The 24885-nt window shown below is 34.7% G+C and overlaps 1 long non-coding RNA gene across 1 annotated transcript; it reads right to left on the bottom strand.

Annotated features, from left to right (window-relative positions):
• Positions 1-942: 942 nt before the first annotated feature.
• LOC131805739 (uncharacterized) lies at positions 943-24522 on the bottom strand. The gene is made up of 2 exons (XR_009343799.1): positions 24024-24522; positions 943-2592 (listed from the first exon to the last, which is right to left on the bottom strand). It is a non-coding gene; the product is annotated as an uncharacterized LOC131805739 (long non-coding RNA).
• Between the last annotated feature and the right edge of the window lie 363 nt (positions 24523-24885).

Genomic DNA, 24885 nt, shown 5'->3' with positions numbered 1-24885 from the left:
TATTTTCTGTATAAAATTGGTACATTTTATTTAAATTACTTTAAATTCCCAAATAACAACTCGTAGAAAAAATTACATGCTAACTTTAATGTATGCGTTCAACTTTAATTATGAATTCAATTCAATGAACAAGTACAATTTTGCCAAAAATTACAAGAAAAACTTTACTTTTTCTTCTTTTAGACTGCGATTTCTGATGACAAAAATTAGGGTGCAATAATGGCGGCTTGCAATTGTGGTTCTTCCCAACAAGTATGTACGTAAGTATTGTTTTAAAGTTTAGCTTTTTTAATTATATTCCACGTTAAATTTTTTTATTAATTATATTTCTTTCATTTAATTTCAGGAAAAGGCAAACAAAGATGGAGTGTCGATTGCACTTAAAATCGACGAACGTATTAAAAGCCTGGTTACCTAACCTTGAATAGAGCTCTGTTCAACGTCGTGTACCTGCAGACTAACCAAAAGGTGATTAAAATTTAAAATTTACTTCATTTGTTTCCCCTTCTAATTCATATTTCTCCTTTTTTTTACAGAAAAAACCGCGGAATTTAATTATGATGCTTCGTCGTCCGTCTGTCTGTCCGAGGTTTCGTGTATTAAATGTCGATTGGGAATACCAAGCCACGCTGGGTTAGCAATGGCGCAAAATCAGCGGCTCCCTCGATGGATTGGATGGGCGATGGTGTGGCTTGTAGGCTCCAATTCTTCATGAATTTTTAGGTTTAAGATTTATATTCATTGCTTTAGAATTTTAGTCAATTGTTTTGGTTTTTTCTTTCTTTAAACTTTGTTAAATTATTTCCAAACTTTGTTTAATTTTAAAAAAAGTTCAATTTTTCTTTTAATTTTCCATTTTTGTGAAAACTATTTGTTTTCTTTCAATTTTTAGCCTTTTGTTGTTAAATTTTGTTAAATTATTTTAAGGCTTCCAATTTTGTAAAAAAAGTTTGTATTTCGTGTTGTTTGTATATGTGTTTCAAATAAATAAAAACATTGAATTCACTTCTCAGCAAGTGGTTCATCACCAAAAACTTTGTCGGCTTTTTTTCTTCGCTGGTTACAGGGAGCCACACATCCAATCTTCTTCGCAGGTAAATCAAAAAGGGCAGATTTTTCTTACAATTTTTGCCAGGAAATTCTGGCTGCCATTTTCCTCGCTTAATTTTTCCATTTTCTTTTTACATTATTCCCTAATATTGACATTTAAGTAATTGGAATAATCAGCTGTTTTTTAGTAATTGTTCTTCTTCTTCTTCTAGCTATCAATTATTTTCAGGGTTACCCCTTTTAAAGGCGCCCACCACAGAACTAAAGTTGTGTCTGATCCAATTTCTATCACATTTGAAGTATTTGTACCATGGGATATGCATAAATCTACATAGAATGTGATTCTATGAAGATCAAATGTAGGAACTATGGGTATATTTCCTTATTCAGGCCACAATAAAGTGTAGGGTATAAAAGGTAGTAAACGAGAACGCCATATTTGTGTGCGTGTTTTCTGTTTTGGATGTTATAGCTTTTATAGCGATCTTACGTTTACGGTAGCCGGTCTCTTATTAGCACTAAGCCAGTTCAGACACTCTGCAATCGCCCGGACCTCCGTGTGAATGATCGTATTATGATCGGTCAAGCGGAAAGATATTACGGTGTTTGGCTCTTCAATAAAAAGTATCAGTCCCGCTCTCCCTCTAGCAATGAGTCGTCTGTATAACAACAGTTTCCTGTCGGCATTTGCGATGGGAATCCGTTGATCCACTAGTTTCTTGTAGGAATTAATGTTTAACATGAGGCAGCTACAATTGTTTAAGGTATCCGGTCCGATACAAAGTTTTCCATTGATTCTTCCGATGTCACCTGTTAAAATGTTTGATGGTGTGTAACGTGGTCTTTTCTTATTCACTCGTCCGTCGCTCTGAGCCTTATGGCCGCCTCGTACCGATCTGAATATCTATTGGGTGTACATATAGAATTGTCTCTAAAGTAGTAGGATATCAATTGAAAACAAAAATCAATGGACAGGTATTAAATATTAGGTTATCAATAATGTAGTTTGTTAAAAAAATAATGTCAATAGATACACGAAAAATGGCTCAAAATGAAAGCGTAAATGAATGGGTTTTTATTTCTTAAATAAAATTGTTTCGCATAACAGCTTAAATAATTGTAAACCTATGTATCCATACTTATAAAAATTCATCAAATATATAAAAGAAATTGCTCTTCTGCAGAAGGCACACTACATTTGAAAATATTTTCAATCCCACAAGACTTAAAATAAATTCTTTCGCCCACCTTTTCTCTTAAGGCCGATATATAATTATAAACAAATTAATAAAATTTACAACGAACGGTTTTAACCTTGAACTGTAACTAAATAAAAACAATGTATATATGTATGCATGCACATATGCTCGTGTAAATATTTGTATGTATGTCGGCCTGAATTTCATGTAAACAAAAACAACAGGGTAATATTTTACAAGACTGTGGCGAGAACATTGCATCGTCAGAAGTGGTATGTATAATCATCAGTCAAACTGGCTGACGGATCAAACGTCAGTGTGATATTTAGTCGAATTCTATATGCTGCAATAAAAAAAATTGGCAAAATGCCTATTAGTTAAGCCGCCGGATATAATGGAAAATATAAATATAATAAATATTGCATGGACATGTATATAAAAATAAAATGTGTACATATGTATGTAGATATATATAATGCCATAATAAAAATCCAAAAGCAAATATCTTACACTTGGTTCTTAAGATAATACCAATCTAACGAAAAAAAAAATAAATAAAAAGGAGAATCATCGAATCAGAATCGAAAACAATAACAACCTCAAAATTGCCACGTCACTTTGTACAACAACAGCAACACTTGCCGCCAGCGGCAAACATCGATCTGTCGAACAATTCAATTTCAATTTTCAAATAATATATATGTCGATAGGTTTGTATATATATACACATTGGCCACAGCTGCAGACACACAGAGACTTTGGCGATGAATAGCTACAACAATAGCGGACCACGATCGACATCGTTTGCGGACAATTGCAAATACAACATCCATTAAATACAATTGACGTATATTGTTGCTGTACTTGATGTATGTACTGTGTATGTTGTTGTTGTTGAGTTTGTCAAAAACAGCAATTGCAACCATGGCAACAACAATCACACAATTATACTTAAAAATTTTAGGAATACGTGCAATTTGTTGATATGAATCGAAACTCTCTGGTCGCTGGTGGCGATGGACCCCCACTAATAATGCACAGTGTTTTGAAAACTACTTAATACTCTATTCAAGCGTGATAGTGTGATTTTTTTTATATTTGGCTGGAAAAACACAAGTGGCTGTCGTTAGAGCGCTCTAGCATTTAAATGTGAATAAATCTTTTGTGTCTCGTACCATCGCTCGTTACCGTGATACTGGTAGCGTAGCCCGACGTCAAGGAAGTGGACGAAATAAAACGGAAACATCAGCAGAAATGGTTCGAAAAGTAAAGAAGCGACTTATTCGAAACTCGCGTCGCAGTGGAAAAATGGATCGTGAGTTAAACATATCGCAATATTCCATTCGGCAAATATTGAAAAATGAACTCGAGGTAAAGCCATTGAAATTCCAAAATGTGCAAGAACTTACACCGCAACAGGAGGAACATAGACTCAAAAGAGGTAAAGAGTTGCTTCGCTTGGCCGAAAGTGGTGAACTGCCGAATTTGGTTTTCTCCGATGAGAAAACATTCGTTGTCCAGCAGTTTGTAAACGATCACCTCAAGCAAGCGCTTCGACGGGAATGGGCCAAAATACCTCAGAGCAACATTCGAGCAGCGTGTGACTGTTTCATTGGCCGTTTGAAGGCCATAATTCGTACCAAAGGTGACCAATTCGAGCAAATCTAAACTTATTCTAAAATTTGATGCTATTTCCGAAATTTTTTGCTCTCATTCAATAAAATTAAAAAAAATGTAAAACTTATGGCGTTTTACTTTGTTGCAGTTTTTTTTTATCTCACCCTGTATGTGTCAGCAAATAAAAGATCTTCAAGGTGCATACATTCATATACCAAGAAAAATACACATGGTTCTAAATTATTAATTTTTATTTGCAGTTCGTATAGGGTTCTAGGTACGGTGGCGGAACATACATAGTCTATAAAGGTCAATGTTTTTGTATAGCCCCCATATAAAGGTACCTCCCGGCATTCAATATTTTGATTATTTTTCCACATTTTCCACGAATTTGTTTAAAAGTTGTTATTTTGAGTTCATAATGGGTTCTAGCTCCGGTGGCAGAGCATTGAACATTAAGGTCCACGTTTTTCTATAGCGCACATATGATACCCACCGATATTCGGTATTTTGATAATCCCAGTCACATTTAGTTGTTTCAAATTTGGTATTTAGGAAGATTTGGTAGATGACAATTCTTGAAGTATAAAATTGTCTACAGAGGTTCCCGTTTTGGTATGGTCTCCGTATAACGGTGTCACCCACTTTATTTTTTTTTTTTTTTTTTTTTTTTTCAAAAGTTTAACAGCATTATCCAAACGGTCTTACTGGTATTTGTAGTTTAAAGTGGAAAACGTTTGAATTCAGATTCCAGAAAAATATTAAAAATTTACAAGACACCCACATAACGGTACAGCCTGACTCCTTGCATGTTTGAAACTTAATAAACAAAACTTCCTCTGAAACAATTTATGTATCCAACGTGGAAAGAAAGCGCCTCCAGTCGTTTATATGGATAGAAGACGACTCTAGTTTTCTATATGGTAAAAGAACCGAATGAACGGTATCATTGGAATTTAAAATTAATGATAATAAAGGTCGACATTTTACATTTGAAGGTTAACACTATTTACCTTTTCGAAAAAAAAAAAATTAAATCCACTAACCATCACGAATAGCTCTTAGCACTGTGCCAACATACTGCCTTACATAGTTTGTGCGAATGTGTTACAGCAATTTTACAGTTTATGTATTTGGTACGAAAATATGCAGCAACATTTTTACCGGTTGACAGCCGTTGAGCACAATGACCTAAACCAAATAAAAACTGAATTAAAAAAACGCTACAGCAACGAACAAAAAAAAAAACAGCTACATGAGCAAAATCAAATAAAATTGAAATGATGAAACAAATAAAATTGCTGACAATTTTCATTACAAAATAAATTAGATTAATGCTCGTGCTTTTTCTCATTTGGATGGCTGTTTTTCCTCCAAATACAGCCAAGCGACCAACGTGTGTATACCTTACACAGGCCACCTCGGTTTCTCCACCACTATGAGCTATGAGAGGTTTTACGTAATTCATTTCGATTTTTTTTGCTCTCTGTGCCGAAAGACGAAAACAACGACACTGGCCTGCCTGTGTTCTTGTTTTCAGCCAATAAATTTGTTTGCCATTTATTTTAATTAAAGAAAAATTTATTTTAAACTTAAACGAAAATTGCATTAACTGTCAGAAGAAATGACAAGAGTAAAAAAAATCCCTGTGTTTTTTTTCTTATTTTCGAAAAACAAAAAATAAAAGCAAAATACACAATTCCTTAAGAACGTGTATGGATGTCCATGGCGGACGTAATGGGTAATGGTTAGGCCGATATCTGTGTGTGGCATATTTTCTGTTTTGTTTTTCCTTCTTTTCTCGACATGGTTTTGGTGAAAATATGCTTCCGCTGCCGAGCAGTTGCCATTACGCGCCACATCGGCTGTCATAAGAGACCGCAAAACAAACAAATGTTTATGGTCCTACATGAAAGTATATTCACTTAATTTTGATTATTTTTATTTGTTTGTCTTCGGCAATAATTATTGCATTTTATTGTAGCGACTGTTTGTTTGTTTCTCTTTTCTCTTTGTGCCGCCAATGTTGTAGGCATAACAGAAGAAAAATGCAAGGTGTTTTATATCATTATTTATTGTTGAAAAATTCTTTTGTATATTCCTTTTCTTTTACATATAATTGCCTACGTTCATATATTCATGTAGCAATACATATATAATAATGTGTATAATGTAAGTGAAATATATTTGCCATAACAGGTAATGAGAGAAAGAACAAAGAAAGCATTTAATAGTTGTGAAAAAATCTGTAAATCGTTGTAAAATAAAAATTGTAAAGGCTTTTTTAAATAAAATTAAAATCAAATAAATAATCATTAGGAAATATCATTAGACTTTTAAGCTAAAAAATTCGAAAAATAAATTAACGTTATTTGTATATAATCACAATGTATATTAAAAAGATTTTTTCGACCATAGAACCGCTAAATTTGTTCCATTCTATTTGGAAGCCATCAGAAAATACCGAAATACAATTGATTAGGAAATATCCTACCAGTGCACTAGGATATGAATAAAAAATTAATGGAATTATGTTCAGAATACTTTTGAAACCTCGAAAACAAAAAAATTACAATCTGGCAACAACTTCCAGCCTTATGTCGAGTTGTCAAAGATGACATATTTTCTTTTCGCCATTTCCTTAAATTTAAACTTAATCAAGCCTTTTATTGTTATTGGCGCCAAACAAAAACTGTTTGCATTATATTAACAACAAAAAGTGAAAAACACGTAGAAAATAATGTAAATCAAGATTATAATAAGAAATAACAAGTTAAAAAACAGTAAGTTCGGCCTGGCCGAACTTTGAATACCCTCCACCATTTGGAATTTGGAAATTTTTAAGAAAAAAATCCTGTTTAAATTTTAAAAATACGGAATATAGCCTTTATATTGGGGTCTATACGACGTGGACTAACATAGGCGTTATTTGTCATAAGCCACTACCATATTCAAATTTGAAAACTTAAAATAAACGGTGAATAATGTAGCTAAAATCATCAAAATATAGTATATGGGGAGGTACCGTTATATCGGAGCTGTGCGAAGATCTGGATCAGCATAGACAATTTTCTGTCTCAGGCTGTAACATCCACAGACTGTAGTTACCATTACGAACTCTAAATACGTAATTTGAAACTACTCCGGTGAATCATGTCGCCAAAATCATCAAAATACCGAATATAGAGAGGTACCGTTATATGGGGTTATACGAAGACGAAGATCTGTACGGACAATTTTCTGTCTTAGGCTGTAGTATCCATTTTGAACTTCAAACACCAAATTTGAAATAATTCCTATGAATAATGTCGCTAAAATCATAAAAATACCAAATATAGGGAGGTACCGTCATATGGGGGCTATATGGAAACGTGTACCTACATGGCCCATTTACGAACTTAACCTGCCTACTGACAAAATAAACATGTGTGGTATATGGGGAGGTACAGTTATATCGGAGCTGTGCGAAGATCTGGATCAGCATAGACAATTTTCTGTCTCAGGCTGTAACATCCACAGACTGTAGTTACCATTACGAACTCTAAATACGTAATTTGAAACTACTCCGGTGAATCATGTCGCCAAAATCATCAAAATACCGAATATAGAGAGGTACCGTTATATGGGGTTATACGAAGACGAAGATCTGTACGGACAATTTTCTGTCTTAGGCTGTAGTATCCATTTTGAACTTCAAACACCAAATTTGAAATAATTCCTATGAATAATGTCGCTAAAATCATAAAAATACCAAATATAGGGAGGTACCGTCATATGGGGGCTATATGGAAGCGTGTACCTACATGGCCCATTTACGAACTTAACCTGCCTACTGACAAAATAAACATGTGTGCAAAATTTTAGCCTTCTATCTCAATTCGTTCGAAAGATGAGCGTGATTACAACAGAAAGACAGACAGACGGACATGCCTAAATCGTCTTAGAATGTTACGCTGATCATGAATATATACACTTTGTTGGGGCTGACATGAGTATTTCGAGGAGTTACAAACAGAATGACAAAATTAATATACCCTCAATCGTATGGTGGAGGGTATAATATTGCTAAATGTTGTAAATTTTCTCTGGGGTGAATGTGTGGTGTCTTTTAATGTAGTTTTAGGTCGAGTGTCATATGGAGTAGAACTATCGGTATTGGGACGTATTTTGGAAGCAATATTTTTATACTCTCCACCATTCTATGGAGGGTATATTAACTTTGTCATTCCGTTTGTAACTCCTCGAGATATTCATAATAGACCCTACAAAGTATATATATTCTGGATCAGCGTAAAATTCTAAGACGATCTAGCGATTTCCGTCTATCCGTCTGTCTATCTGTCCGTCTGTCTGTCTGTTGCAATCACGCTATCTTTCGAACGAATTGAGATAGAAGGTTAAAATTTTGTTTACCAGTAGGCAGGTTAAGTTCATAAATGGGCAGTTTATGTTCATAATGTCGGTCCACGTTTTCGTATAGCCCCATACGATTTCAGCAACATTATTCACCCGAATCTTTTCAAATTTCGTATTGAAAGATCTTAATGGTCCACATTTTCGTATAGCCTCTATATGACGATACCTCTCGATACTCCGTATTTTCATTATTTTTGCGACGGCTATATCTATATTCTTGCGGATTCGAAAGAAATTCGGCAGATGTTCTTCTCATCATAACTAGCATCTAAAAACAAAATTTGGAAGCTCTACCTCGTCCCTGTGATTTGTTGCCTCAAAAACAAACCATTGGCCCCATAGTATGGATTTATCTATTGATGTACGTATAAATAGAACTTTCCAAAATCGCATACTGCTTGGTGCGTGGGACTTTGCAAGATTCCAATTTTTAATGCCATCTCCTTATCTCCATCTCCTTATAAGCCCAACTTAAAGGAGAAAAATAAAAAAGTCAAACCCAATAATAACTAAACCATTTATTTATAATATACGTTTTATTAAGTAGATTAGTCAGTCATAATGAGAAGTCCCATCCATCGGACCCTGACAAAATTTACCACTTCGACCCAAGTCTTATTTTCGACATTTCGAAACTGAAAGATGTAGAAAGTCTAATAATTTTCTTCTTGGAGATTTAAGACTGTGTAAAAACCTAAAGGACGGATTGCTGAAAAACTGTTCAGGGTAATAGAGAATCCCAAGTGAAGTGGATATTCGTAACATACATTGGCAGTCAACTACTTAAAAACAGAAAATTTCACTGCAGATAGGGATACAATCTGTTATCCATACATTACAATTGATTTTAGTGATAGTTCTCCTCTTGGGTTTCTAACAAGTGTATACAAAACATTTTCGTTATAAGTCTGCGCTTGGCCCCACATACAAGTATCTCCTGAGTATCCCCAGTCCTTTGGAGAGAAATAAAACACAGACCAATTATACGGGATAATCTCTACACTACCAATTGTAGGCATTTTCTGAACATTAACTATTAACTACTTTTAAAATTATATAAGTATGAATGCTACAAAAAAACTTGCAATGATTTTTTGCTATTTCGGACATTAAATACCAAATTTGCAATAATTTTGTTAAATATGGCTAAAACATTAAATAAGAACTTAACGCTGGTCAACAATATATACACATTTTTTGGGTCTAACAAATTATTACGTTGAGTTATGAAAGGTGGAAGATATAATATTAAATATAATTAGGTTGAGAATTAAACCCAGCCCCCATTAGGGATATAAGAAAACGTGGAATAATGTATATAAGGTAGAATCCGTTATAAACTCTAAATACTGAATATTATATTATTATTTTTTCGTAAATGTAGATGAATCATCAATCAAATCAAAATAAAAAAGTATCGTTATATGGAGGCTATACAAAAGCGTTGTTCGAATATAACTCATCCTTTGGACTCTAGCGTAATTACAAAAGACGGGCGGGCGGACCCTCCGTGATATGTATGATGGGGGTATAAAAAAACTTGGTCTGACAACTGGAAACTTTCTGGGAATTCGTTCCAACGGTTATCACTGCTCTTTAAATTTTCCACACCCAAATTGCCGGTTATTGACCACAACAAAAACTTTTGGAGCTACTATATTTACATATAGCACTGTCACTGTCATTCTAACTAAACTTCCACATTTGGATACGATATGGCTAACCTCATGTCGATCTGCATCATACCAGAAATGTAAGTCTATTAAAAGATTATTAAACTAGAATTAGTTTGTAAAAAAAACGACTTTATGGCAATTATAATCTTTCGCAGTCAAAGCACACCGACATTTGTATTACAAAATCAAGTTTAAATGGGGATAGATGCAGGCTGTCTATCGATCGCAGATTAAACCGTTGTCTTTTGCAATTAAGCGGGTTTTCCTTATTCCTATATTACAAGTGGCTATAGATATCTATGTGTTTGTATGTGTGCAGGAAGGAGGGAGGACAGGTCTACAAGATAAGTGTTCACACGTCTTGAATGAATTATTGTCAGCAGGGGCTACATATCGGTATACATGTAGCAATATTAGTGTGTGTGTGCGCACATCAACATGTTCGCTGTTGCCAAACGTGTTTAACTTGAAGTAATTGCAGCAATTATTAATTAAAAGTTTTTCTGGAAACAATTGTGAATTGCTTTTGGACTGTTGCCGCACTGCAATTGTTGGTGTTACTGTTAGCTCTGTTGTCATTTTGTATATTGAAGTAAATCAATGACACGAAACGTGACCATCCAGCAAATCAAATGTTGTTTTAGATACAAAGACGATAAGTTTTGCAAATAATTTGGGGAAAATTGACCGATTTATTTTCATGCTATTTGTATCAGGTCATTTGTATGTGAAAAATTGTATTAGCATCCAATTCAAGGAACACGTAGATCCAAGTTATGGTATTTAGGTCGACTGCATATCATTACGAATGGGTTAGGCATTGATATGGGTAATAAACTCAGATAACCAAATTTTATATCATCTTGACCCAATTTAAATTTTATTCTATATAGGTACATTTTTGGTTTAAATTGCTCTTAATTACAGTGCATTCGTATTGCCTAGAAAATACAATTGAAAAATTAAGCTAGGACCCTAATTACTGACAATTTTATTAAAAAACATGGCTAACTAACGAAGTACTGTTACAGAACCATTTTACATCATCAAATTATAGCCTAAAACACTATGTGTTGGGGGTATTAAAAGATTGATTGGGCCAACAATTATGTAATACCTCGAAATATTTGTCCTTCACATGGATATTCCTATCTCGCTGTGCTGTGTCATTCTAGCTATGTTTGTCCATCCGTCTGTCCATGTTAATTTGTTATCGTGGCACAGGTCGCAATTATAGCCCGATCCTCTCGAAATTCGGCATTGGGTCCTTCTCACGACCAAAAAGGACCAGTTCCTCTACTGGTCGCATAGAACAACTGACACGGAATTTAGCATGGAGGTAGAATATAGGGCTGGGCAGAAGCATATCCGGCATATCCCTAATCGGATAAAATAGACCACAACCTTTCACTAAACCGCGAAAATTTCTAATCCTGACCAAGCCACAAATATATTAAAAGGTCACTTCTAACCGTTACAGTGATGATGATAGCCAAAACATCGGATGTATAGCAAAAAAGGTACAAAAAAGGTTCTGGCGCTTCACCCACAAAAGGACAACATTTTCAATAAACTCCAACTTTGGATATCCTAATATTTGCATCAGTGATAGACCAGGTGCGAAAATGAACAATGTCGATCTACTCCATCAAGTGCCTTCCCCACAAAGGTTCAAGATTTTGGATATTTATAACTCTAATAAAATATGACGTAAGTGTCCGACTGTCTTCAAATAACACACATCACAATATTTTTATTAACTCACAGTCTGGTATAAATATGGAATATGTCGGTCCACTCCTTCTGGCACCTACCCCACAAAGGGTCAAAGTTTTGAATAACTAAAACAATTATAAAATCCTAAATAAGCATTAATTTGTTTTGTGATAATTTGGCCCACTCCCGGTGAAGCGCTTGCTTGAGGTAATCGACACTTTGGTATTTTTAGTGCCAACCTTGCTTTCCAAAATACTCCAGACACAATAGTCCAACGGATTAGTATCCGGAGATTTTGGTGGCCATTATGAGCTGGAAATGAAGCGAGGAACTTCATTTTGTAATCATTCTTGGGTGACGCGTGCTGAGTGCGATGCAGCTGAGTCCTGTTGGACAACAAATGTTTTCTCATCGGAGAAAACCAAATTCGGCAGTTCACCACTTTCGGCCAAGCGGAGCAAATCCTTAGCTCTTTTGACTCTTTTTTTTCTGTTGCGGTGTAAGTTCTTGTACATTTGGTCAAGACTCAAAATATTTATTCACATTTAAATGCAGGAGTGCTCTAACGATAGCCATTTGTGGTTTTCAGCCAAATATAAAGAAATCACACTATCACGCTTGAATTCCATCACGAATAACTTTTTTTCTGGAAAATTCTCACCAAAATGCTTTTGTACGCTTGTAAACAATATAATGAACTGTCACTGGAATTATTTTAACAGCTGTCGGACGAGTGGCTTAGAAATAACCACAGTCTGAAATTGGTTGCAGTTATTTCATCTCACCCTGTAGTTCACAATAAAAAGCCAATCGACAGGGAGAAGTTTAGTCGATATTACCAGGAAGACAACTTTTGTGTGAAAAATTGGTTTTTATACCTATAAGTACAGAGAGAGTGAGCTTAAATAATGGGAAAATGCAAAACCACAGGGCTGTATGGCATTATTGCAAAAACGAAATCTACCAAAGTGAATTTGAACTAATGGAGCTTCCAACATATTTTTCTTACTCGTTTTTGTTATTGCTACAAAAACTATGTTTATTCATGGGATGATATTAAATTGAGTGTTCAAAAATATATAATTTTTCAATTCCGAAACCTAAATGGCCTAAATATATCCTCCCTATTTTAAACTGGATACAGCCATACGAACCTCAAAACAAACTTCCAAGGTAGGGTGCACATCACTCCTTGATTTTCGCATACAAATATATCAAGTAAGTTGTACATTCAACAAAACCATAGACATCATTTATGGAGTTGTTTCTGTGCGTTTCTCTTCAAATGGATCGTGTACAACAAAGAAAGCGACTGACACGTCATAATAGGCCATGACGCTGTAAATGCGCTTAGCAACAGCTCTGACACGCATCCCAGAGATTAAATAGACATCAAAGAAAACCACACCATTTGATTGAAATGGATCTGGGAGAGAGGTAGCCAAAGGCGAGGGTAAATAACAAAAAAAAAAATGATCGTACACTTTATGGGTAACAACACGAAACCTCGACGACTACTGGTTACATGTTTTCCCCATGACTTGGACAATGGAACAGTGGGCTATTGTGGTAAAATAATAAAATCGAAACGATAGATAAAATATAAAAAAATCCAGAAAAGATGAAAACCGTTTGTAATGACACGTCTGGTTTCATTCATAAAAATTAGAGTGCCAAATAAAAATCCCATTTTTGTAAGACAAATTTTTGTCATTCCATTTGTATCACCTCGAAATATTCGTTGGAGATTATATGAAGTATTTGTTATGCGTAAAAATTTCATGTCGATTTAGCTAGATCAGAGTGCCTGTTTGAATTTTTGTCTTCGGAGATTGTTATTTATTTAGTATCTCTAACGAATATGTCAGGGTAGTAGAGACGAAAGGAACCAATAAAACGGTTCCTTCCAATTTTTTAGTATTTTGAATGTATCAGCCATGATCTTTGTTTCGCCTTCTGCGGCCCTAACATCATCAGCCCAATTTTACCAATATTTGAAAAGAATAAAACACTAGAATATGAAAACTAAAGTCATATAAAGTGTTGAGAAGGCTTCTTATTGAAAATTAAACCCACACTTGAAATGCTCTCCATCGATAACTTGTGTTCAATTTTCCTGTTTTTAACAAACATTTACTTGCAATTAATATCCTATACCCCTCATCACTTGACGAATTTATGCACACTCGAACATAATATATATTTATATTGAACAAGTTAAAAAGTATCAGACAGTTTAGCCGACAGATATATACCCTCAGCCAATGTTCGATTATTTATATATTGGGACTTCTGGTATGATTATTCATATGTAGTAGGTTCCGAAGAAATGGGGCAGTATTGTCCATTTGGTGTCGGACTTAAATAAATATGATAAAAATATTGCGAACATATCAATTTAGAATATATCGGAAGTAATCGATTCACTGATTTATGTGATAATTAAAAAAAAATTACCAGATATAATCGATCAAATTATTCTATTTTAATACCACATCTAATACAGATAAAAATAATTTGTCCTGGTCAAAATTGCAGAAAATCAATAAATTATATCCAATTTTGTACGAAATCATATATTCCAGAGAGAAATATTTATATATAGCAAGTTGTAAAGAATCGCCGACTTGATTCGCAAGTTATGACATGTACAAGTATTGAAAATTGTGATCCTTGTGCGGCAGATATATATCAACTTTATAACAGATCTGGTGTTTACAAAAATATTTTAATGTGTGTATGTGTGAATTTAAAGAGAGATTTGAAAGAGTCATTTCGGGGAGAGGTAACAGATAACAAGGTCCAATCCCTACCATCTTTATAAGATATCTTGTGTCGATAGAAATATATAGATGTAGCAAGACTGAATGGGATTCGATGTTAATTTATGAGGTTTATGAGCTTAATGGAATGTGTGAAATATGAAGAGAACCGGATGCTTATTTTTGATTAAATAATCGTTCTGGTTATTAGAAACTTTGACCCTTTGTGGGGGAGGTTCCAGAAAGAATTGGCCGATTTCTACAATCTTTAAACCAAATCTTGTATTGAAAAAAATATCGCAGACATTCAAAACTTTGGCCCTTTGTGGGAGAGGTACCACAAAAAGTGGAGCGATATATTCCATATTCGCACCAGACCTTGGGTTATCAAAAATACTGTGATTTGTGTAATCAGACAATCAGACTCTTGCATCACATTTTATAAGAGTTATACTTTTTCAAAATTTTGTCCCTCAGTGGGGGAGGTACTTGATGGAGTGGACCGATATTGTCCGTTGTCGCACCTGATGCAAATATTAGGATATGCAAAGTTGGAGCAAAATCAGATTATCCTTGCTCTCTCCCTAGATCGACTCCAAATGTCCTGAAACAGATTTGGCCAAAAAGACCTAGGATCTAAAGCTGTATTTCGATGAGGCACGTTTTGGTCGTATCAAATGATATATAGCCTCTGTAGCCATATGACTGTAATAACAATCGGGTTCTTTCAATACGAAATTTAAAACAATTCCGGTCTATAATGTCGCTAAAATCATCAAAATACCAAGTATAGGGAGGTATATACACAGTACTCTTCCAGGGGGCGAAGTAGTCACGAGTACTCCTCATGTAGATTTTCCCGCAATTCCATTGATATCGTGGACAGATATAGACCATCTTCGAACTTGACCGAATTTGCAGAAAAAATACTGATCTATGCAAAATTTTAGCTTCCGTTTTGACTCTAGCGTGATTACAACAGAGGGTTGGACAGAATGATATACTTTGTTACATCTGAAATTATGATTTCGATGAGTTACAAACGGAATGACGAACTTAATGTTCGTAAATTTTTATACAATTCACCGCAAAGAATGTCTGTAAATGCCGAAAGTACATTATTCGATAAGTATGGGACACATTTATCATTAGGAACCAATCCAGATACAAAAAAAAAACTGGCTAAATCATAAAAAAATATCAGAAGGTATAATTATATGGGAGCTATACAAAAACGCGGACCTATGTAAATAATATTCTGCCACAAGATATATAACTTATTATAAACTCTAAATAACTAATTTTATGGCAAAATTTCCGAATAAGAGGATGTACCATTATAAACATAAAGACGTTCCTGCAGACATCATAAGCCATTCGGACGGACATCGCTAAATCGATATATAAAATAACGCTGATCAAGAATACACATACATTATTGGATCTAAAATGATTACATCAATGCGTTACAAACGGAAAGACAAATTTAATATACTCTCCATACCATGTATGACGGAGGGTATAAAAAATGGGATTAATGGTGAGAGAATTGGGCAACATTTCCGAAACTACTAAACTGCTCTTATTCGAGATTTTTTTTGAATTTAAGTTAAAATTTATTTTTCAAATGTCAAAGCATGAGTGCATTTGTCGCACTATTTATCATGCTATGTTAACATCAAAGCAAACTCTTAACATTATAATCCTCCGATTTTGTCATACCATATGTAGCTGTCTATTGTCCCACTGTGGATAAATCCCCACTGTTTATTGTACAATTGCATGAGACATAGTTAAATTAAAACTGACATAGTAACAGTATCAATTTGCCATTTAAAATACATTTTTTTCTCATTTCAGTAGTTTTTTTCTATTTGGGGCAATTGTAATGTGAGACATGAAAATTATTGTGGTCGATTTGACAAAAGGTATGACGCACGATCATTGTTGGCCAAGCCAAAACATCATCTCGAATAGTCATCGCCGCCAACCAAACAGCCAGCCATAACAGCGCCAGTTGACAACAAGTAAATGATGACGATTATTTTGTCATAAGCTAACAAATGAAACCGAGAACTGAAAATAATAAAAAACAAGCTGCTACAACATATGCGTGATTTCGGTTATTAGGTTTTAGTCGTTTTTCTTCTTGCTGTCCGGCAATTCCATTTATTAAACAAATGGCAAACAACAAAAGTGGCCAAAACCACCGATGTAAAACTAGAAGGAAAGATACAACCATAGGCGCATCTCATTTCCTGTATTTGTGGTGGAGAAATTTTCCACTGGCCAAAGCACAGACAACGAAAGGCTCAGATGCCAGTCAAAAGCAATATTACATAGCCAGCGGCAAGCATCGTTAGTGGCAGCGGCTTGTCATACAAATATGAGCATTTCAATAAATTGCCATTTAAAATGTTGTTAAATTGTTTGAGGAGGCAAGATAGGATAAAATAAAATTTAATTTTATTGCTTCACAATCGTTACATCTATACAGGGTGACCGAGTCAGGTGCCTCATCATATTATTAAAACTATTACTATGAAGGTATTTAATTATTTTCACCAGAACCACAATATATAACAAATTACGATCGATTAAATTGTATTATATGAATATAGACAGAGGAAGAGACGTCGTTAAGTTAAATCCAGTAAAAAAAGTCAAAAGTCGGGGGGAGCCGACAATACTATACACTACACCACAATTCAAAGCTAGCAAAATAACATTATTATTGCGAATTTATGTGAAATAGATCATATCATATACGAATTTTTTGAATACGTACTATGGCTTTATGTGTAAAAATCCATCCAATTAGTCCTGATATGACATATCTGGTGCACAATAACCGTGAAGTCGGATGAAAATATGTATGGACCGATCTCGATAAAATTTAGCAGAGGTATTTCTGAGCTGTATCTGATACCTGGTGCCAAATATCTTTGTTGTGGAAGGCATATTACGAATGTGAGGGACTTAAAAAGAAAATCGGGTGAGATAAAAAAAAACTGCAACAAAGTCAAATGCCATAATTTTTACTTTTATTTTTAAATTTTATTGAATGAAAGCAAAAAATTTCGGAAATAGCATCCAATTTTGGAATAAGTTTAGATTTGTTCGAATTGGTCACCTTTGGCACGAATTATAGCCTTCATTGAAATGTCACACGCTGCCGGAATGTTGCTCTGCGGTATTTTTGCCCATTCCCGGCGACACTTTAATATTCTTTAGTGCCAACCTTTTCAAAATACTTCAGACACAATAGCCCAACGGATTGGTATTCGGACATTTTGGTGGCCATTGTGCTTGGAAAAGAAGCGAGGAACCTTATTTTGTGACCATTTTTGGGTGGCGCGTGCTGAGTGAGGCGGTGTCCAAGGCCTGCGGCCAAAATGTTTGCGTGCCCAAGGCTTTAATACACCCTCCAAAATATTTTCGCGATAATATTCGTCATTTATTCTGATGCCACGGTCGATTAATACGAGCGGAGAGCGACCATCGGCTGTTATGGCTGCCCACACCAACATTATGGCCGGCGCCTAAGTTCTGGTGGCCAACCGAAGGTGCATATTTTCAGCTGACCGAGTAAACACGATAATTTTGTTTGTTTACAAACTGCTGGAAAACGAATGTTTTCTCATCGGAGAATACGAAATTCAGCAGTTCAACACTTTCGGCCAAGCGAAGCAAGTCTATTTTCATTCTGATGCGGTGTCAATTGTTTGCTTAACAGCTGTCGGATCAGTGTCTTAGAAATGACAGTAATCTGAAGTGGGTTGCATTTTTTTCATCTCACCCTGTATGTATGGTAGCTATAAATATATCTGAACCCAAATTGAAGTTCTTGTTTCACGGCTGAATTCGGTCAAATGCGTCAAAATTCGCTCCATTTGCGCTGATATTAATAAATTGGTACACAAATCGAATGATGATAAAATACTTATGTATGGGAGCTATATCCAAATCTGAACCGATATTGATAGAATTTTAGAGAAGTATTTCTAAGTTTTATCTGACATCTTGTACCAAATATCATTGTTGTGGCGTGCATATTTCGAATGGACTTAAACACCAAATCGGATGAAATTTGTTTAGCTATATCCGAATCGATTTTCACCAAATTTGAAGAAATTGCTTATAGACTATATTTGGTGCACAATTAAATAAAAATCCAAATAAGATATATATGGGAGCTATATTTATATTTAGACCGATTTCCACCAATGTCAATAGGATTTGTCCTTGGACCAAACAAAAAAATTTGAATAACTGGTGTTTTAGTTATATGGAGCTATACGAAAATGTGCTCCTCTACAGTTAATTATTACAAACTCCAAACACCAATTTTGAGATAATTCTGTTGAAAAATGTAGTTGAAATCATGAAAATACCGAATATTGAGGTGTACCGATTTATGGGGGCTATACGAAGATGTTATAGGAAGTAGTAACCATTTCGAAATACCAAATTTAAAACAATTCCGGTGAAAAATGCGACACCAATGATCAAAATACCGAATATCTACAGGTAAAGTTATATGGGAACAGAACAGTGTTGGAATGGTTGTTTGGGATTCCAAAGTATTTTGTTGTTGCAAAATGGTCAGGCTTAATCCCATTATTGTTGTTTTTATATGGGAACTATTACAAAATATGGTCAGTTCCTTTTAGTAATTTTTCCTAAATACTGGGAACACAAACTGCCAATTTACATCAAATTCTAACCCGAATTGTGACTAAAAGAACCAAACAACCGTAAATCTGCCGGTACAGTTATATGGGGGCTTTGCCAAAACGTTTGCCTATATAACCTATTTTCAATACATCCCAAAATTCCTGCAGACCTAAAACATCTGAGTAAAATTTTATAAACCTGTTAAATTTCCTTCGGGTGCTATGGTGATTCCTAGAGACGTACAGAAGGAAGGAATGACAAGTAATATACAAATAATATACCCTCTAGGGTATAACAAGTAAAAAAGCAGTAAGTTCGGCCGGGCCGAACTTTGAATACCCTCCACCATTTGGAACGAATTAGAAAATTTTCAAAAAATAAGATCCATTAAAAATTCTGATAAAATCTTTAAAATATCTAATGCCGATATATGGGGGGATATACGATATTGTGGACCTATATAGATAATTTTTTTAAGGGGTTATAGTACTCACAAAGAACTCCTTGTGTGGATTATCAGACAATACCATAGGAAAATATGGCTAAAATCATCAAAATACCAAATATGGGGATATACGATATCGTTAACCTATATAGAGAATTCTCTGTCAGGGGGTAAAGTGCTCACAAAGAACCTCCTGTGTACAATTTCAGACAATTCAGTTAAAAAATGTAACTAAAATCATCAAAATACCGAATATCGGAGGATACCGTTATATGGGGGCTATACGATATCGTGGATCTATATAGATAATTCTCTTCCGAGGTATAAAGTACCCACAAGGTACTCTTTGTGTGGATTTTCAGACAATTCCGTTGAAAAATGTGGGTAAAATCATCAAAATACCTAATATCGGGGGGTACCGTTATATGGGGGATATACGATATCGTGAACCTATATAGATAATTCTCTTCCGAGGTATAAAGAACCCACAAGGGACTCCATGTTTGGAATTTCAGACAATTCCATTGAAAATGTGGCTAACATTATCAAAATACCGAATATGGGGGTGTACCGTTATATGGGGGCTATACGATATCGTGGACCGATATAGTCCATCTTCGAACTTGACCTGACTGCAGACAAAAGAGGAATCTGTGCAAAATTTTAGCTTCCTATCTTAATTCGTTTAGACTGTAGCGTGATTACAACAGACGGACGGACGGACAAGGCTAAATCGTCTTAAAATAAAATTTTACGCTGATCAAGAATATATATACTTTGTTGGGTCTAAAATTATTACTTCGATGAGTTACAAACGGAATGGCGAACTTAATATACCCTCCATACTATGTATGGGGGAGGGTATAAAAATACTTAAAACTCAAATCTACTTCCCAACTTACAACTTTACTTACTTGTGTTAAAGGCACAAGGTTTCGTGGCCAGTAGGCCGGAAACAGGTATATCCAACAAAATTTAGAAGGTAATATTAATTATGTCCACCTTAAATTTCAAAATCAGTTATCATATCAGTCTATTATTTATTAATGAGACTTTTTGCTGTGAAGAGGATTTCATTTGAACTAGAATATCAATGCAAAGTCTGCTTTACACAGACAACTAAATTATATATCGTACGAATATTCGAATATTTATTTGATATTTAATGATGACATATTCGGAGTAAATAAAGCTTTAAACTGCTTTATATAGCTCAAAATAATGGACACTGCTTTGAGGCATATTATAACATTTTCTATTGCAATGAAGCGATTTTACTTAACTTTTTGTTGTTTACCATTTCAGACACCCTGTAGAGCTGAATACGTAACTCGTACATCACTGACGGCTTGTTTATCGAAGTTATATACAGTGGTGTATATACATATATACCAGCATGCAGTTTTCTATGAGCGATTGCATTTACAACAAACCTATGCACTGAACTATCAATACATATGCACACACATATACAGTGCATGTTGATTGTCTCATGTAAATGATGCTCGAGCGATCGCCACTTTCTGTTGACTGTTGCTAAGTGGGAAAAAGTTACTGGTGATTTTTTTCAATCGGCAGTTACAGTCTAGATTTACGATTTGCATCAATAGATGAGGGAATATGATCATAAAGTGTATGGAGTTATATGGCGAGTAGCAACAAGTTGTTTAGTCCCATGCCTGTACGTCCGAACAAACTGGAAGATAGCCGGTAGCAAACTGTGGTGTTTGCTCGGTCTATAATTCACTTAAATTGGGTTTTATGTTTTGAGTAGTGGCAATTAATTGAAAAAACGTGGAGAAATCCAAAAGTAAAAGTTGAAAAAAGTAATTTATAAATCAGAAAATATAATGAATATTTTTTTAAACAGCAAAAGCAGGAATATTCGATGAGATAATAATAATAATGAGAAAATTGAAAGAAATTGTAAGGTGTTGGTATTAGTCTAAAATGTTGTTTTTCAATAATCCAGTGATAATATTTACATTTAATGGTTTGTAGCACATCATATCACTTATTATTACGATGTGTACGGAATTCTATTACAATTTTTGTCCTCTCTGCCAACAAAAATTAGTAAACTTTAAACATCAATTTTTTTTTATAAAATTTTAAATAAGAATTTACGAAATTTTTAATGTAAAGTAGAAAAAGTAGAAAATGTCAGAAAAGTAGTCATTTCGTAGGTGAAGCGGGTGCCCAGGGCCAACATCCTGCACTCGTCCCTAATGGACACCATGGTAAATTGGAGCTATAGTTCCCTTAAGGAAGGGTTTCCGTGATACTGATAGCGTAGCCCGATGTCAAGGAAGTGGACGGAAGACAACAGCAACATAAGCAAAAATGGTTCGAAATGTAAAGAAGCGACTTGATCGAAACCCGCGTCGCAGTGGCTGATAAATGGCTCGTGAGCTAAACATACCTCAATATTCCATTCGGCAAATATTGAAAAATGAGCTCAGGGTAAAGCCATTGAAATTCTAAAAATTGCAAGAACTTACACCGCACCAGAAAGAGAAAAGACTCAAAAGAGCCTAAGAGTTGCTTCGCTTGGCCGAAAGTGGTGAACTGCCGAATTTGGTTTTCTACTATGGGAAAACATTCGTTGTCCAGCAGTTTGTAAAAAAACAAAATGATCGTATTTACCTGCCAAAGAGGTCAGCTGAAAATGTGCAACTTCGGTTGACCACCAGAACTTAAAATAAATGCCGAATATTATCGCGAAAATATTCTGGAGGGTGTTTTAAAGCCTTGGGCTCGCAAACATTTTGGCCACAGACCCTGGACATTCCAACAGGACACAAAATGAGGTTCCTCGCTTCATTTCCAGCGCACAATGGCCACCAAAATCTCCGGATACCAACCCGTTGGACTATTGTGCCTGGAGTATATTGGAAAGCAAGGTTGGCACCAAAAAATACCAAAGTTTCGATTACCAGCACTTCGCCGGGAATGGGCCAAAATACCACAGAGCAACATTCGGGCGAAGTGTGACCGGTTTCATTGACCGTTTGAAGGCCGTAATTCTTGCCAAAGTGGACCATTTATTACTTTCATTCAATAAAATTAAAAAGAAAAAATGTAAAAATTTGGTGTTTGATTTTGTTGCAGTTTTTTCATCTCACCCTGTATGTTTAATCCTTCTTGGTACTTAGTTTCTCAGAATCGGTAATATGCACTGACAAGGTATCAGATATAGTCGACCAATTTTGTCGAAATCGGTTCAGATTTAGATAGTGTTGGAACTTTCATAAATTAATATAAGTGTAGGTCCTATCTATGTAGAGTGTAGGTCTATATCGATTCAGATTTAGGGATAGGTTATATTTTCGATCAGCGATCAAGTACAGACAAATTTTTACTTCAGATAAAGCTGTAGCTTCGATATATGTTTCAACCCATTTTTTATGTAAGTCTGTCTATAATCAAAATCAATCGTATTTAATAAAAACAAAAGTCGTCCGGGGCCGACTAAATGATACCCCATACCACTATGCATATATAGTAGAGTACCCGTAACAAAAGAATTTATTTGAAGTAGATCATTATCAATCTTTGGTTTTAAAGCAGTTATAATTTAGTTTCAGAGGGAATATCTAAAAGGCCTATCCAATTCTCTATCGATTTTAACCAAATTTGTCGCAGACATTGCTATAGAGAGCATGATATCACTTCGAGAAGGATTATATTAAAAAAATTATATATCGGAGATCCACCAAATAAAAAAAATCGTTTGTATTTGGAAAAATCCATCAAATTTGGGCTTATATTACATATATGGTAATTACAAATGTGTAATATTCTTGCAACCTACTGAATTTATCTTAAAAATAAGTACTTTAAATTTTTGTGAAAAGTTATAGCTGCTATATATCAGATGTACTTATAGGTCCCATATATATATTTCATCTGACCTGGTCTATAGGTCCCCCATATTCGTAACATGCATTCGACAATAATGATATTGGGTACCAGACACCTTATAGATCGGATATATCAAATTTTATCGAAATCGGCTGAAATTTGGATATAGCTCCCATATAAATCCTTAATCCGATTTCTGGTTTAAGAACAAATGGAGTGAATTTCTAACGTACACTTCCATTTTATGGAACTCGGCTGCGATATATATTTCTTAATATAATCCTTCTCGAAGTGATATCATGCACCCTACAAGCAATTTTATTTGGTATAAAAGATGAAAATGTCTTCGTCAAATTTAGTGAAAATCGATTCAGAATTGAATATGCCTCCCATATATTAGTTTCCTCTGAAACCAAACTATAACTGCTCTAAAGTCAAATGTTGATAGGTGGTGTGATCTACTTCAAACAAATAATTTTGTTACGGGAGCTTTACTAAATATGCATGGTGGTGTAGGGTATAATATAGTCGGCCCCTCTCGACTTTTGACTTTTCCTTACTCTTTTCAAAAATTTTCAAAACACAAACTCACAATACTTACCCCTCATTTTTTCATTGTCATATATATTTGTTAACCTTGAAATTGGTCCATTTTCAAGATAAACATCAGCTTCTTAAGCATCTGTTCCAACGAAGTGGAATGTGTTTCAAAATAATAAAAAAGCACACAGCTGTCACTCCGTTGACTGATTCCGTTCAATAAGTAGCATTGAAGCCGTTGCCGCTGATGATAATATTGAGTTGATGATTCTCAAGATGATGTTGACTGTTGAATTTTCATTCGCTGGTCATTCGCTGAGATCCATACTGACCTGGAAATCATACACGACCAACCAATCGACCGGCCGACCGACCGACCACAACACATATAATATTTCGAAAACAAAACAATTATCTTGAAAACTACTTTGACATTTTACAAATGCCACTCAATCTTAATTAGAAAGAACTTAAACAACCTCATATTATTAAATCGCAAACCATTTTTTATATAAGACCAAGCAACAACCACAACAACGGGTAAAAAATCGCTTGTGTTGTTTTTGTTTTCTCGTATTTGTTTCACTTTTGATGTGGTTGCTGCCGCTGTTGCTGTGATGTTGCTTTGCAACGTTAAGTGCTATAATTATTTTAAAGTGTGCTTGTTCTTAAAAGACAGCAGCGATGAGATCATACTAAAAATACAATAACAACAACCATAACCACAGCCAAATCAACGAAAAAAACAGTTGAATAGTTTAATTACAAACAAATAAAAAATAACAATTTTTTATTCAATTGTTTTGTTTGTTGCTGCTGTTGTTATTTTTATATAATTTAGAGGTTTGTTATTATTTTTGTGTACCTTTTACACTGCCGCACAAAAGTTGTTTCAGATCTTGGAAAAATATATTTTAATAATA

The sequence above is a fragment of the Musca domestica genome, unplaced genomic scaffold (assembly GCF_030504385.1).
Source record: "Musca domestica strain aabys unplaced genomic scaffold, Musca_domestica.polishedcontigs.V.1.1 6, whole genome shotgun sequence".
In the NCBI taxonomy this organism is placed as follows: Eukaryota; Metazoa; Arthropoda; class Insecta; order Diptera; family Muscidae; genus Musca; species Musca domestica.
This window is presented reverse-complemented; position numbering and strand designations above follow the sequence as displayed.